A 14,023-nucleotide genomic window follows, 5' to 3' on the forward strand; every position below is an offset into this window, starting at 1 on the left:
TAATTTCTATCCATTGTTTCTTGTCTTGCCCTCAGGTGCTTTGGAGAACGGGTTGACCCTCTCCTGTTTATGGTAGCCCTTAATTATTGAGAGGTAGTCCAGACAGGTTGCATGCCCAGGTGAACTAATTGTACTTTATTATAAGATTATATTAACAGGGTAAATTTGAAAGTACATTTCTCCCTCATCACCTTTAAAGCCCAAGAAACTAGGAAGAATTCCTTCTGAGAAGTTTGCCACACTCACATTCCTTTTGAGGTCTAAGCTGCCTCTTGACTGTTCCCCTGGCTGTGGCTCTTCCCCTTGTCTCCCAAGTTCACTACCAGATACCATTACAGTCCAATTGGTTCAATCCCACACTCTTTCATATATCAATGTTACCTATCAGAACCCCAGAAGCATGTCTTCTCTGTAACACCCCTGTCATATCGAATGATACTCCCAAAATACACCACTTCCACCTTCTGATATTTCAGAAAACCTGTTCTTAAACTATGGATTTGAGGTAGCTAGGATCCCTCCTAGACTGTGCATGGATGCAGTTAACCAAATAAACTATTGATTTTTGTTGTTTATTCTTTTAAATTTTCATAATTATTGTTTCCTGATTTTTTGTTGTTGGTTTAATTGTGCACTACTCAAACCCGGTTGGAGTCAGGCGATGCCAAAATTGAACGAGTTAAATATTAATTTTTAAATTATATAACATTATAGCTAGGTTACTAAAATCCAGTAACAATAAACAAGCAATATATGTGGTGAATCATTTGGTCAAATCTGCCTGGATTCAATACAGAAAGTAACAATGGATCTAGTTAAGCAAAATAAAGGAAAATCACTTAAAGTGGCCATGCATGCACAATCACTAGGAAACAAGTAGCTTTCAAAGCAATCATGTCAGTCTGGAGAAAAGATGCATTGTGCAAACTTTGTACATTCCAAAACATATCTAAGGATTTGCATAGCTTTATTTCATATGACTAGTAAATAATGGTGGTTATCTAAGTTTCCCCAATCTTCTGCACTGGTGGCTTCTTAGGACTAAAATTCTCAAGATTTGTAACCTCACTGGAGAAGATCAATTTCTGGACAGCTCTGAATATTTTGGTGCTTCTCTGGACAATCTACCTAGTAAATATAAGCGTACTTTCCATCTGACATGCAATTCTTCTCTTGAGCTACTATTTTTATTTTTAAGTGTATCACATTTCCTCAGCACTTACAACATAATAGTTTGAATGTGAGAAAATAAAAGTCTTCCTCTCAACAGTAAATTCACTTGCTATTATAACTGCTGTGAAAAGTGTATTGATTTGCAGATGTACTGCCAAGATGCTTTAGTACATTTTAGGAATCAAAACTTGGAAGCAGACTTTGGTTTTATAAACACTGACCAAGAAATAAATAATCCTCAGCCAACAACACCCAGGAATGACATTTATTTCAAAAAAAAAAATTGACTGAAACCTCTAGACTGAAACTGTCACTATCAGAAACAACAAACAAGAATGCTGATGTGCCACTATGTGATCCAACCTAGCAAAAATTGCTGATTGTTGGAAAGGAACCATCTTTAGCCTGAAACCAAATGTAAACAAGTAATTTTCCTCCAGCCCTTTCTTCAGATTCCAATTGAAGTCAGAATCTTAACTTGAAAGTGTTGAGAGAAAAGTAAAGATACATGCCAGTATAAAACCTTGCTTCCTGGTGGAGAAAATAAACTTTATACTTTATAATGAGATTTTGTAACATTTTAATAGCAGGTAAAACAATATTTTAATCCCCAGGGGCTCAACTAAAATGAATTTGCTAAATTCAGAACACAAAAAAATGCAAAGCAGATCCTCATTCCAGGCTGAGGCAAGAAGAAGGACGGGGGGGGGGGGGGGAATGATTTAAGGCCCTTGATATTTAAAACATTTATTGAGGATAAACTCTCAGAGAATGGGCGTTGGTCTTACCTGATACGCCCTTTCTGTGATAGGTGGGCACGGCAGTCATACCTGGGGAGTGACACTGCCTTGCTCCAATGAGACCGAATCTGCTGTAAAGTTTTTAAGTCCCGCCTCTTCCTGTGTAGTCCAGTTTTGAGACGAGGTAGATCAGCAGACTGTCGTGTCTGGAAAATTAGAACATACATGAGATTGCCACCCACCCCCATGTCCGGGAACAGCCCAACAGGGAGGGGCTGACTGCCGTGCCCACCTATCACAGAAAGGGCATATCAGGTAAGACCAATGCCCATTCTCATGACAGTGGGCACGGCAGTCATGCCTGGGACATACCAAAGCCAATGTCCTATAGGGTGGGATCAGGCTGGACCCGGGAAGCAGTCTCCAGATGTACTCCTTGCAACACTCTCCTTCCAAATGCCGCATCAGCCGAGGCATAGGTATCAAACCGGTAATGCCGGATGAACGGAGTAGGAGAGGACCAGGTGGCCGCCCTGCAAACTTCCTCCAGGGAGGCCCTGGTGGACCAGGCCGCTGATATGGCTGCACTCCTTGTGGAGTGTGCCATAATATTCCAACCAGCAAGGCCTGGACTGAATACGCCATAGCTATGGAAGCCCTGATCCACCGGCCAATGGCCGAAGAAGACAGCTTGGTGCCCATGGACGAAGGCTGGAAGGCGACAAACAGAGCTTCCATGCGATGGAAAGAAGATGGGGGGGCAATGTAGATCTTAAGGGCTCTGCGAACGTCTAGAGTGTGCCATGTCTGTTCTAGTCGGTGCTGAGGAGAAGGGCAGAAATTGGGAAGAACAAGTTCCTGAGATCTGTGAAAGACAGAGTTAATCTTGGGAATAAATGCCGAATCCAGACTCAGGACCACCTTGTCCACATGAAAAATACACAGATCTTGTCTGACCGACAGGGCCGCCAACTCTGAAATCTGGCGGGCTGAAGTTATGGCCACCAGGAAAGAGACCTTGAAAGACAGAAATTTGAGGTTCACCTCCCGAAGAGGTTCAAAGGGGTGCCTAGTGAGTGCTGACAATACCTTGGTAAGGTCCCAAGTAGGGAACCTGTGTATGACTGGAGGCCTGAGGTTTGTAGCTCCACGTAAAAAACTGCGAATCAAAGGATCTTTACACAGCGATAGAGCTGATGAGTAAGACAGAATAGATGAAATCGCTGATACCTGGTGTCGTAGAGTATTCTGAGAGAGACCTGAAGAGAAACCGTCTTGTAGGAAACCAAGGATCTGAACTACTGATGCTGACGTGGGAATGATACTGCGCCGCCTACACCATTTGGAGAAAGCAGTCCATGTGGTGTCATAAATATGAGTCGTAGATCCGCGTCGAGAGGCCTGAATGGTTGTGATGACATCCGGTGGAACTTGAGCCTCCGTCAAGAGGAACCGCTCAATCTCCAGACGGCTAGCTGGAAGGACTGTGGATCTGGATGAACTAGCCGTCCTTGTAGCAGCGACACCTGACTGTCGGGAATCCTCCAGGGAGGGGCCACTGACAGGGACACTAGGTCCGCAAACCAAGGATGGTGAGGCCAATGGGGGGCCACCAGTTCTGCCCCCTCTCTGATGAGTTTCCAGACCACCTTGGCTACCAGAGGGAATGGAGGAAAGGCGTAGAGAAGGATTCCTTTTGGCCACGGGCTGCGTAAGGCATCGACTGTTTCCGCCCCTGAGCTGGGAAATGGGAAAAGAAACGGGGTAGTTGATGGTTGACTGCTGAGGTGAACAGATCCACCTGAGGATGGCCGAACCTCCTGGAAAGCTCCTGGAATAGACAAGGGTGTAGGCTCCACTTTGCCGGGTCGATTGGATTGCGGCTGAGGGAATCCGCTTGAACATTGGACACCCCCGAAATATGTTCTGCCCGGAGAGAAATTAGGTGGGACTCGGCCCAGAGCCCCAGCCAAAGAGACTCTTGAAGTAGAGCTCAGTGATGTTGTCCGTGAGGACTAGGACATCTCTGCCCTGGACCTGGGCCAGGAATCCTTGAAGTGCGAGGAAGATCGCCCTGAGTTCTAGGAGATTTATGTTGAGGTCGCATTCTGGAGGGGTCCACCTGCCTTGAATCATGTGCGTCTCCAGATGAGCTCCCCAACCTACTAGGCTGCCATCCGTCGTTATGACTAACCGTTGCGGTTCCAGGAATGAGCAGCCCTTGGAAACATTCTCTGGTGTCCACCATTTGAGAGACTCGACGGTGTTGGTGGTCAGATGTAGGAGGGAGGTTGAGGGACTGTTGAGGTTCCGCTGGTAGGGTAGAAGAAACCACTGCAACTCCCTGCTGTGAAGACGAGACCAGGGTACAATACCATAACAGGATACCATCTTGCCTAGCGGGTTAGACAAGCTCAGTAGGGAAGCTGACCTGGACTGAACAAACCTACGGGCCATATCACAGAGACTATCTTGTCGATCCTGGGATAGGAAAACCTTAGCTGACACTGTATCGATTACAGACCCCAGGTGCTGAAGACGGGTAGAAGGAGTCAAATGACTCTTCTTCCAGTTAATGGAAAACCCATGAGTCCTTAATATCTCGAGAGATGTGGCCATGTCCCAATGAGCCTGAAGCTCAGATCGGGAAAGGATGAGTATGTTATCCAGGTAAAAAAGAATCCTGACCGGAATGGAGGAAATGTGAGAAATAAGGGCCGCCATAATTTTTGTAAACGCCCTAGGCGCTGAAGATAAACCAAATGGAAGAGCTTTGTACTGGTAATGTTTACCATTGTAACAGAACCTGAGGAATCTACGATGGGCAGGGAGAATAGGAATGTGTAAGTAAGCTTCCGTCAAATCAATAGAGGACATAAAATCTCCCTCTCTAATCGCTAAAAGAATAGTGTGGAGATTGCATCTTGAACCGGCGGTAAATTATATACCGGTTCAAAGATTTTAAATCTAGAATAGCCCTCCAATCCCCCGAAGGTTTTTGCACTAGGAATAAATGGGAATAGAATCCCTGACCCCGTTGGAGAGAAGGGACAGATGGCTTTTATCAGCCAAAGATGTTCAATGGCCGCCGTAACACGAGCACGTTTGGCTCTATCCAAGGACAAAGGACAGCACAGAAAACAATTGGGGGGGTTGGAGCGGAACTCAAGAGCTAGGCTGAATCTAATAGTATCTTTAACCCAAGAATCTGAAACTGTGTTATCCCATATATCAGCGAAAAAGGATAACTTGCCCCCAACCTAGAATCAGGAGGAGAATTAACAGGCTCGGCGAAAAGGCCGGCCTCTGGAGCCTCTGAACGTTCTCCTGGAGGAGAACCTGTACCCCTGTCTGACCTGAGAGTCCTGTTGTTGAGATCCTCATGGATGAAAAGACCGAGTGGAATGTTGCTGGTAGAAACTGGAGTCGTGGGCCCGAAGGGATCCCGCACGAAAGGAAGTCTGTGAGCGGATCTCTGACCTCCTAGAAATAGATGGCAAGATTTTATGATGGTCTTTAGTCTCAACCAAGAGGGTTCTAGAGGAGCCCCAAACAACTTTTCACCCTGGAAAGGAGAAGAAGCTAGGCGCCATTTGGCTCTTTGATCTACCTGCCAATTTTTGAGCCAGAGGAGACGCCGAGAAGTAACTGAAGAACCGATAGCTTTAGAAGAAAATCGAGCTGCATTGGGGTGGCATCTGCAGAGAATTCCACCACTGCCAAAATTTTGTTTAAGTCCTGATGAGACCTATGATCAGTGGCTGGAATTCTCTCCTGGAGATGTTTCAGCCACAGGATGGTAGCGCGGTTGAAGAAAGAGGCCGCAGAAGAAGCTTGTACAGACCAGGAAGAAGCCTGATGTCCTTTAATGAGATTTCGCTCCGCTCTTTTGTCCTCCGGGCGCAAAACCTCTTCCGCTGGGCCTGAAACTGGAGACGATGAAGACAAAGCTACTACAGGAGAATCCACAGAAGGAACCTGTAATATATTGGAAAAGTCAGTTGCCAAGTTATAGAAACGTTTGTCCAGTGAATTAGGAAGAGGACCTGTACTTGGGAAGTTCCATTGTCTCTGAACTACATCTGAAAACAGTTTGGGAGCAGGATCAACTTCAGCTTGGACAGTGGGTTCCAGAAAAAACAGATGTTGTTGGATCAGAGGATAAAGAAGAGGAATCAGAGCTGGAACTGGGGACACCCATACGTGTAGTGGTTTGAGCTTTGAATAACAAGGATCTAAACATCTGAGGTTTGAATAGGCCACAAATGCCAGTTGGTCTGGTTCTAGCCCTTCATCCTCAGAAAGTTCTTGGTCTAGAATGATCTCACCCTCAGACAGTGAATCCTGACTATCAGATTGAGGAGAGTCACGGGCCTCATGATGACTTACAGTACCTCTTGACTCTTGATGCCTATGAGAATGGCCCTGATGGCTCTGCATCTCTGAAGCCTCAGAAGGAGCCCGCTGATGAAGACCTTCAGCAATACCCTGGTGGATGGCCATAGAAATGAGGGAGACTAGAGCAGGAGAAATTTCTGGAATATCTTGGGCAGGAGAAGAATGATCACACCACCACCACCACCACCAGTTTCAGAACCTGACTGAGCAGGAGCAGTCAGAGCAACATCTTGAGTTTCAGCTTGATTAATGCTGGACTCTGCTGTGGATGCTGGAAAAACAGTGGAAGCATCTGTCAAATTTGTATCACCTTGCAATGATCTATCTGGAGATAGAGAAGGATATGAGATGGCTGTGATCTAGTAGCTTGAACATCTGTGGGAGGAGCGATTACAGAGAGGGAGGAAGACTGGGATGGGCCTGGAGCTTTGTTCTTATCAGCTTGAGCCTTTTTAAAAGCCCTTTCCATGGCTCTGTGGCGTCTTTCCTCATCTTTAGAGGATTTAGATCCTTTAGAAGCAGATGATCAAGCTATTTTAGTAGAAGGGTGTGTGTGGGAAGAACAGCCCTCCCCTGGGTCAGGCCCATGCTGCTGCTTTCTTTTGGATGACTTGCGAGAAGCCTTAGAAGGAATGGCGTTGGCCATTTTGAATTTCCAATTTAAATTTCCAGAGATTCTTAAAGACACACAAGCCTCCCACAGCACAAATTAGAGAAAACAGCCACCAAATAATAGATTACAGGAGCCAAGCTAACAGAAAAATCCCAAATACTTGCTGTTGTATGCCTTTTGAGAACGCTGAGATCGCTAGCCGTCTGGCTTGGCGCGACAAACACAGGCGTGGTAGGAACTTCGCGCCAATCAGCTGTAGAGCCAAAGCCCTTGAAACAGCTCACAGCCCTTCAGAAATCCTTCAGAATTGCCAAAAAACGGCTCCTCAGGGCTCCAAATAATTTTTCTGGCCTCAGAAATGCCGCGGAGCAAGCTCGTGGGCAGAAGAAAAAAAAAACTGGACTACACAGGAAGAGGTGGGACTTAAAAACTTTACAGCAGACTCGGTCTCATTGGAGCAAGGCAGTGTCACTCCCCAGGCATGACTGCCGCGCCCACCGTCATGAGAAATCTCAAACACACAATCAGACTAATTTCTGGCGCTGCCAATCCACATATAAAGATTCAAAACTGCAACTACTATTTTATTATATGATGGTTGGGAAGGATGGCTGTATCATTTGAACACAATTGGGAACAGTGGTGGGTTGCTACCGGTTCGCCCTGGATTGGACAAACCAGTAGCGGTGGGGGCGGGAGGCTCCACCCACCTACCCAGACACTTCTGCGCATGTGCAGAAGTGTTGCACGCACACAAGCCCACAAGCAAACCAGTAGCGAAAGCTTTAAGAGTGTGTGTGTGTGTGTGTGTGTGTGTGTGTGTGTGGGAGAGAGAGAGAGAGAGAGAGAGAGAGAGAGAAGGCATGTGTGTAGACATCTTTTTTTACCTATTTTGTTAAGCACATGCTTCATTTGCAACAATGATTGGTATCTCCAAGGTGGGAAAGCAAATTTTCAGTAGATGAATTAACTACTTAATTTGGTAAATGCAGTTTTACTGTTGATCTTTAGAAATGATACTGGTCAAACTTTGGTTCCACTTTTTTTTAAAAAAAACCTGTAGAAATCTGTCTTCTTGGAAAGATGAATCAGTCAGTAATGTTAAAATTGTGTCTGCCATAACCAACAGCTATTCAAGAGTCAAATGAATATAGAGCAACAAAAAATAAATAAATCCAAGACTCTTATACATGTTACTCGGAAAAGCAGAATGGTCTTCTTATCCAAAGCAAACCATGCTGCACAAATGAATCTGATTTATTTACAATGTCTTAGTAGTCAACATCTTCCGTCTGGCTGCTAAATAAAGAAGTGCAAATGGAACATTACCCAGACAAGCAAACAGTGTCTAAAAACCTGCAGACACAATCAGATGCAGGTTGCTCATAACACTAATGTTTACAAAACTGAGCTAGATTTTACTTTCTTTTTCCTTTAATAACTGAGTACTGGCAGCTTTGAAAAACAAGATTGATACATGAAGAGTCTTCATGTCCAATCACATGCCACATCTATGTTATAAAAGAGAAATGATGGTAAGTGTTCAATATTAATAATACATGTATTTCATTAAAAATGTCTAATACTGTACACTGGTAACTAGAAAATAAGCCTCAGGAAATACCATAGAAAATTAAACAAGATTCTTCTGTCAGCAGCTCGGCCCATATTTATCTTAACTCCACATCTCCTGAAGAATACAAAAATTCTGAAAGATTTTTATCTTTCGCTCCAAGTTATGGTGAATTATAAGAAAACAGGTAATAAAAAATATACACAATTCAGATACTTGTCAAAAGAAATTAACATGGAATGTGTCGTCATAGGTTATATCTGCAGGTCAGTGTAAATGGAGAACATTTTAAGAACAAAAACTGTAGTCTATACATACATTTCTACCAGAAATGTACCCCAGACAAATCTGTTCTCCCTCCATTTTAACTCAGTTGTGTAACACGCACCCAAAAAAATGCACTAACTATATACTGCCAAATAGTTACCATACTGAGAGCTGAAATTAACTTTTCAATCATTGTGGTAATAATACACCCATCATATGAAGTTAAACAAAGAAAGTAATAAATCAACTACATTTGTTGGAGAATGGCTAAAATTATACTCTAACCTGTAATATTTCCAAAATCTACATACTCTTAGTAAAATGGTACAAATATATGCATCTTTCAAGTTCTTCTAAACGCAACAAGCCAAGGATAACATTTATTTGCTGCCCTACAATCAGTGGTGGATTGCCCCCGGTTCGCACCGGTTCTATAGAACCAGTAATAAAACCGGCAGGAGGCTCCACCCACTGACCCCGACATCATCAAAATGCTTCTGCACTTGCGCAGAAGAGCTCGCGCATGGCACCACTGCGAACCGGTAGTAAAGGTAAGTAGAATCCACCCCTGTCTACAATGCATGTCCACACTAATTCTATTATTATTGACTCAGACACATTCAAAATAAAGTGTACCAATATAAGGGAATATTTGTAGCTCGGGGTTGAAATGAGGGGTCCTTGGTCTCTCTGAGCTTTGTGCAGATGTTTCATTACTCAAACCAGATAAAATCATCACTGCCATATTAAAAAGGACTCCTCAAAATAAAGTGTGTTCATCATGCATATTTCAAGAAGCCCTGAAGGAACAGCACAGCTAGCAACAGTTTGCAGCAATCTCAGAAAGAGAAGGTTGTCATCTGCTTAGATGAAGATTCGGTGGACAAGCCAGTAAGTCAATCATTTGCCTATTGGATGCCTTCTCTCATTCCTTTTCATTGAAGTAGATCAGATCCTGGAATCCTTGACTGCTCATTAATTTCCAATATTTGAGCTTCCCAATCTAAGTTAGGGCTGTTTCCACTCATCTAGCCTCACTGGATCATTGTTGTCTTAAGGCCAATAAACTTTGCCTGTTGGGGGGGGGGGAATAGCTGCCATAACACCAACTTTTTAAAATATTGCTTTATTTATCATAAAACCCAAATAGTACATTATATTATTTGGGTCCATTGGTATTTATACAGTGTTGACTCTGATATTTAGAAAACTTAAAATTTTGTAAAACGTTAAATTTAACTCTGGCTCTTTTCTCATTCCATATAAATTTACTAACATTAAATTATTAGAGAAAAATATAAAATGTGCACAGAGAAGAGGTCAACTTTCCTTAAGAGAACGGAAGGCCTTGCAATTGAAGAATGGATCTAGGAAAACAGGCAACATCTTGGGAGGGATCACTGAGAAATTACCAATATGGCTCAAGACTTCCATGGCCAGATGTAACAGAATGCGGGAATGATCTTAGGAGACAGGAGGAACAGTCATAATCTAGGCAACGGTCTGATAAATGAAACCTGAGTCCAAGGAGGGCTTGGGGTAGAGAAAGTGTCTCAAAAGGTTCTTAGTTTTCAGAAGAATAAAAATAAGGGAAGGGGAGCTCAGATTTGTAATATTCTAGTATTGTAACATTACGATAAAAGTAGTGCTACTACTCATGGCTGTTGCTTCTTTTCAGGACTACTTCAAAGAACAAACACCATGTCAGGAAAAGGAAGGAAGGCAGGTTCTTTCACTGTTCCCCAGGTTCACAGTAATTCATAGATTCCCAGTTGGCGGCAGCAGCAAATAATCAATTTGCATAATTATGATTTGTGCACCAGCTACAATCATTCCACAAATGGATTTATAAAATTACCTGTGTTACTTAACTGCTGCAGTAGACTCTATGTGGGCTGCCCAGAACAATTGTCCGGAATGTTTAATTATATAAAATGCAACAACTAGGCTGCTTACTGATGGACAACATTAGGTACTTCTGGTCTGGAAGACCCTCATTGGTAAACAATTATTTTTCAAGCATAGTTTAAGATATTAATTGTGAGCATTAAGGGCTTAAATAGCTTGAGGCCTGGCTGAGAGACTTCATATGATCATGACTAGACATTAAAGGCAGTGGTGAAATGTAAAATTTGTTACCACCGGCTCTGTGGGCCGAAGAGGTTGTCAAAAAATGCTTTTAAAAGCCTCTGACAATCAGGCAACTCAGCTGGGATCGTCAGAGGCTTTTAAAAGCATTTTTCCGGCCAAAGAGGTTGTAGAAAAGCTGCTTTTAAAAATAAAAAAAAGCCTCTGATGATCGTGTGGCTCAGCTGGGCATGGGGAGGAAGCAGGGATTTTTGCTACCGGTTCTCTGAACTACCCACCGCCATCACTACTGGATTGGGTGATCCGGTCCGAACGAGGAGCATTTCAGCCCTGATTAAAGGTAATAGGAAAAGCTCTCCTAAAGAAGCTTCTAAAGTCTGGATATTAAACCCAAAGTAAAAGACTTTCTCAAGAGTTGTACTTGCCTATGTTCTTTCTGCATTCAAAACCTTCCTCTTTAATCATTCTTTTTTCATTTGAATTAATTTATTTCCATTGCTCTTCACAGATTTTTTTCATATTTATTTATTTTATTGAAGAAGGCATTGAGTGCTCTCAGAGAAGATGGAAGAATAGATAATAATATCAAAACGAAAATAACATTTCATGAAGTATGTCTTGTATGGTAGATTAGCATAAACAACTTACGATTTGTCAAAATTGATTTTGTTGCCTAACATAACCCAAATCAACGTTCTTAACAGCATGTTTTGTTCCTATTTACTCTCACAGAAGGTCAAATAGTTTTTGCAAAGAGGTTTGTTTGTTTGTTTTTTGCAAAGCTCTTGGAGGTACTGACTGAGAACTATTACAAAACTGTACTTTTCTATAATAATATACTGTTTTTGACCCCTTAAGATGAAAAAGGATACTGAATATTTGTAATGGGAAAATTTGGGATTGTGTCACTTTTTAAAGTAACTTTTTGTCATTGGAAAATATGTTTTTCAATAGCTGAAATGAAGGACTTTCAGGTATGAATGAGAACAGTGCTCAGTCTGCTTGCAGTTTTTCCTGTACACAGCCCTAGTGTGTTGGGATATAAAATAAATAAAAAACATTTTGAATGAATGAATTCTACAAGAAAAAAGTCTAATTTTTCAGAAGAAATGTTTGTACTTTTTTCTTTCCTTAAACTTTATCAAACATTACTACTCATCAATTATTTTTGTCCTTCACCTTTATCATTCTTTCTCTTTTTATTGCAATCATCCTTTCCCCAACATAATTATTTGGTATGGTTGGTGCAAGTGAGGAGAATCTGTCTGCAGGTAAAAAAGGTAAAGGTTCCCCTGCACATGTGTGCTAGTCATTTCCAGTTCTAGGAGCAGTGCTCATCTCCGTTTCTAAACTGAAGAGCCAGTGCTGTCCGAAGACGTCTCCGTGGTCATGTGGCCAGCATGACTCAACGCCGAAGGCGCATAGAGCACTGTTATCTTCCCACCAAAGTGGTCCCTATTTTTCTACTTGCATTTTTTACGTGCTTTCGAACTGCTAGGTTGGCAGAAGCTGGGACAAGTAACAGGAGTTCACCCCATTATGCAGTGCTAGGGATTCGAACCGCTGAACTGCCAACTTTCTGATTGACAAGCTCAGCATCTTAGCCACTGAGCCACTGTGTCCCTGACTATGTGTGTCTACAAGTAGTCCTCGCTTAATGGTTATTTGTTCAGCGACTGTTGAAATTACGACAGAGCTGGACGAAGGGACTTATAACTGGTGCCCAAACTCATTGCATGTGATCAGCATATGCAATCTTCTCTGCCAGCTTCCCCAAAAAGTCAATGGGGAATTTGGTAGGGAAGTTTGCAAGTTCCTGCTGCCTGCCCAGAGGACTCCCTTTTGTTCCTGGAGGCTGGCTGAAAAAGGCCCAAAATCCTACTTGGATTTTGGAAGGAACTTTTTCACTCAAACTCCTTGAGAGAGCAAAAACACTGATTAGCAGACAAAATTCTACTCCGCCATGCAAGATCAATGTATCAAGAAGTGCTTTTTGCTTTCAAGGACGCTAGGCGAAAAAGGAAGGGACATTTTCACCCAGCCTCCTTGAGAGCAAAAGCAGTGCTTGATGGATTGATTTCACTCTGCAGGGCAGTGCTTTTCTGCCAAGCTATGCATTTGTTTTCAAGGAGGCTGGATGAAAAAGTCAGTCCCAAAATCCAAGCAGGATTCTGGCACAGGGCATTTGCAGGATGAGGCTTTTGCAGCCAGTCCCAAAAACAAGAGGACTTCCTCTAGTTTCTCGGGGTTTCAGCATGCCCAATGCTGAAAACACTCCATGCCAAAATTCTATTAGCATTTGAGGTTGGAGTTCCCTTCTGCCCATGGAAGGGAGGGGAACTGCAACATGGAGCTGACGAAAAGAAGTTTCTTTTCTCCAGCCATTTTCCCTTTTGTGTACGGAGGGGAGCTGCCTGCCATGTCCTTTCATGTTCCTGTCAGGAGCTGGAGCAAAGGAAGAGAGCTCACCCCACCCCGATGCAGGCTTGCTAACCTCCAACCCAGCATGCTTATCATGCGATCCACCATGCTCCTACTGAATTTGATTATAAAACAGTGCTTTCATTCTTAGCAGTTTTCCATATCTGAAGAAAAGAGATAGCTAATACTTTTTGAAAATGCTTTCAGTTACTTACTACTGCACACTAGAGTTTTATATAATATTTAAACCTATACGCTTTCATAAACATGTCTATATTTGGGTGATATCATTTATAAATAAACTGCGAAATTAGTTCAAGATAGCTAGAACCTCATATCTCACAACTTTTTAAAGGCAAAATATTTTATTAGGCACTTTGGATGTTCTTTAAGTGTGCTAAATATACAAGTAATCTTCATTTAATGACCCCTTGTTTGGTGACTTCTCGAAGCTGTTGCAGTATTCCCAGTCACATGATCAAAATTCATGCACTTGGCAAGCAGTTCACAAACATGACACTGCAGCATCCCACAGTAACATTTACTGTATTTTTCGGAGTATAAAATGCACCGGAGAATAAGACGCAGCTTAGTTTTGGGGGAGGAAAAGCAGGGGGAATCTGCCTACCAGGTATTCATCTGGCTAGCGTCCTTAGTCTGGTCAGCTTCAGCACATTAGTTTGTTGGTTTTTATCCCCTGCTTGGGGATAAAAAACAGCTTCTAAAGCACAACTGATCTTTGGAGAGAGA

The 14,023-nt window shown here is 42.7% G+C and overlaps 1 protein-coding gene across 2 annotated transcripts in view; it reads right to left on the reverse strand.

Annotated features, from left to right (window-relative positions):
- The window catches only part of LDLRAD4 (low density lipoprotein receptor class A domain containing 4), a 260,918-nt gene that overhangs the window by 164,367 nt on the left and 82,528 nt on the right, over positions 1-14,023 (reverse strand). The window lies entirely within an intron of this gene.

Source organism: Pantherophis guttatus, chromosome 3 (assembly GCF_059756535.1).
Source record: "Pantherophis guttatus breed Tessera chromosome 3, ASM5975653v1, whole genome shotgun sequence".
Taxonomy (NCBI): domain Eukaryota; kingdom Metazoa; phylum Chordata; class Lepidosauria; order Squamata; family Colubridae; genus Pantherophis; species Pantherophis guttatus.